Raw genomic sequence first — 3613 nt, 5'->3', positions numbered from 1 at the left:
GTTGTGGTCAACAAGACCCCCCTCATTGGATAACCAGGTATGGCTCATTACCCACTCAAGGTTGGATGAGCACGCGATTTCTTTTCCAGATTTTGTATTGGTGAAGACGAATTTTATCTTTTTCTCGTCCCACTGTCTCAAAATGCACTCAAAAGTGGGAAGATCAAGACCAGGAGGGCCAAAATGAATGTAATGTCTGAATACACTATCTTCATAGGTCTCCCAGTGCCTTGGCGCCATACGTTGCACCAAAATGTGCATAAACTCATAATAGGCACTGAACCTGGATGTGGGCCGCAATGTACAAGTGGACTTCGCCCTTTGTCTACAAAGCAAAACAATGTTCTCATTGTAGTTGCAACTCATGTTGCTGCATCCGCATGAAGTTGCAATTCATGTTGTTGTAACTCAACTCTACAAATTCAACATGGATACAATAACATCACACTTTTAGCATATTTTGATGTTGGAGCTTTGTTGTCGAGTTTTAACGATATCCGACCAAACGTGCGTAGATGTGGTCGAAATAACATACATACTGCTCCAACTACGTCAATCCAGACCTTAACGATAATATTTTGAGCGCCGTGAACCACCTCCCGACACTGGGACGGCAGTTAGGTCGGCACGGGTACTGACCCAAATCAAACAATGGTTGAAGTCTAATCCAAGCCCACGAGTTAACAAGGGTTAAGGCGCACCTGACACCACATGGGTCCGAGCATCACAGGGCCGGACCAGGTTCAAATCAGGTCGCTTCAAGGCTCACCAACTTGCAGCCGACTTGACTTAAAGCCCACTGACCAACTGAAACTGCAAACACGAATAATAATTGACTTAACATAAAGCAAAACTCGTCCCAAGGCAAAACCCAAATCTCTGAGAAGGTACGGACGGGACCAATGGATCCGACCCGACCCGGCCCTTTGGGTCCATCCCTCGACCCAGCCCCATGTGCTCTCCAACCTGTATGTACAAAGATGTGTGTGCTTTGTATGGTCCGTGGAGAGGGGCACGTGAGAATGGGCTCTGCAGGTCTATTTGGTGGGGCCCACGGACCACTGATTGGACGAGAGAGAGGGCGAGGCGAGGGGGAGTCACAGAGAAAGACATTCTCCACTCGTGTACTCTCCTATTGTATATACAAAGAAACACCAGGGTTTGCTGTCCCCACTCTGGTGCTAATTGACCTGCATGAGCCAATGATTTACACTTCATTAGCGACAGGGTTAATTGCCAGGAGAACCCCTATAGTTCTCTGTGTGGCGAATAAGCCCTTGTAGTATTGACTCACGTGCGACTACACCCTCTTAGTAAACCTTTTAGACTCTTTAACAAAAAGCAATTGAGGATCTACCCGATCACCAATAGAACTGTTGGGACTTGGGAGTCTATCCGCTTCCTCAAAACCTTTTTACCATCTTAAGAGGAAAATTTTCACGCATGAGGTCTATTTGCAAAAGTAGAACTACGGGGGGTCTCTTCCAATTCGGCAATACCATGGGGAGTTTGTTGGCAATTAACCATTAGTGAAATCGTTTAATGATAAAATTAATGTGTTGCTAATTTGAGGCTGTGTTTGGCGACTTCCTCCTAACTATGTTAGGACAAAACCTGATAATGGTGTTAAATTATGTTCGCTAAAAATAGTGCCAAAAATATTGATCCAGTTTTTAAGTTCAACTTTTAACCACTAAAATCGGTTCTATTTGTTTCCCTATCTAGTCCACAACTAATTAAAATAGTTAATGGAAAACCAATTTAACTCAAGTTCGTAAAGGTTGCTCTGATTTCCGCAATGGAGCCGCAAAATGCATCAAAAAATGATAAAATTAGTACCAATGTTGCAAGAAGAGAATTACAAAAATATGCTCAAAGATTAAGATGAATATAGTATGGATTAACTTAGCGGTAGAGGTACAAATGAATAGAACTGAATGGAAGAACTTGATTCCTCTTATTAACTAAACAATAGGGAATAAATATGTTGTTATTCTAAGCTGTAGCTAGTATTTGATTTAATTTCTTTTGTAGATTGAGTACGGTTGCTTAATTGTTTCCACATTGTATAGTTGCTGATTTAATTTTCTAATTTTTATTCTTTTCTCACCTCAAGTATAATCAAATAGAAGTCAATTTTAATGAAGCAAAATGGTTAAGGTACAAGTATTAGAATGCCATTGTAAATATGTTGTCACCTATCATATTTCTATAAAACAATTCTATCTGAGGACTTTCATGGACATACTTGTTTTTATCTATACATTGTCCATGAAGATAAAAAGATGCCTATAATTGAGCTATTGGCACAAGTTCCTTGTATTTTTATTTTTGTTTCTCACTTCACATGCATCAAGGGGCAACATTAATATTCCTCTTCTTATCCACTGTCTCATGCACATCCACGAAATAACCAGTGTTTCTCTTCTCCTCAACACACACAACATTGTCTTCAGCAAATTCGTGGTGGAGAAATTTAGTGATCTGACTTCATTTTTTGCATTATTGTTGAGAAGGATATGGAGGGTAGAAACTCTACATTCCTCTTGGATGCAAAAGAAAAGGGGTATACTCCCACCTTGTTTGTCAAATCACTATCCAAAGATCTTCATTGGGACCGTTCTTTCTTTCAAATCACATCCAAAAATAAAAAACATAAAGGGATTTTAAAGCTTACAAAAAATACCTAGGGGAGAACTCCTACTTGTAAGTTCAACCAAAAAATCTCAAACATTTGTCCATGTACCTATCTTTTTTTTTAATAAGAAAAGGGCTAATGCAACTTATGCAGATGAGGAAAATGTAGATCGTATTGGGAGCATGTAGTCCCAAATCTCTATTAGGAAAACGAAGTGGTGTGAAATGTTCTTGTATTTATAGTTATATATGTGGATTATATTGAGATTATTTGTATCTCATTATCTTGGTTGATATGTTACTTGATTTCATGGCGATTTAGACTACCATATATTCTCATATACGCTTTGCTGAATCATGTAAAGAACTATTTTTGCATTATTTCTGTTCTGTCTAGAGGGTGAGTACTTCTAGATTGAGACTTAACCATGCTCGGAATCCCTAGAAGACGGAAATCATTTCTGTTCAGTCAGGAGCGTTTGGGTTCCCAGCTACTTTTTTGAATACAATTTCTTTCATACCGCCACGGTTTAGCTTTGGCTTCTTTTGTGGCATTTTTTTTGTGCTTACCTAAGTTGACTTGTTTCGTTAAAATCTTATTAATGGAGCACGAGGGGGTAATCACTCACTATTTTACTAAAAAAACTATTACTTGCTGTTGCGTCCAGTGGAAGCGGACTCAATCCACAATAAGTCGGTAGCAATGCACAAAAAACACAACGAGCACAATCTGTAATAAAAACAACCAAGATCAATCGCAAACATAGAGAATTACGTGGTTCGGCAAGATGCCTACGTCCACGGGGAGAGGATGGGGAGATTGCACTAGATAGAGGAGAAATACAATGGGTTATAACTCTCAAACAATCAAACTAACCCTCACCCACAAGATCTCACTCACCTTCAAAGAATCTCCCTCTCAAAGTGCTCAATCTTCTCTCAAAACTCCTTTCTCTGATAAAAAAACCCTAATAAA

The sequence above is a fragment of the Asparagus officinalis genome, chromosome 8 (assembly GCF_001876935.1).
Source record: "Asparagus officinalis chromosome 8, Aspof.V1, whole genome shotgun sequence".
Taxonomy (NCBI): domain Eukaryota; kingdom Viridiplantae; phylum Streptophyta; class Magnoliopsida; order Asparagales; family Asparagaceae; genus Asparagus; species Asparagus officinalis.
This window is presented reverse-complemented; position numbering follows the sequence as displayed.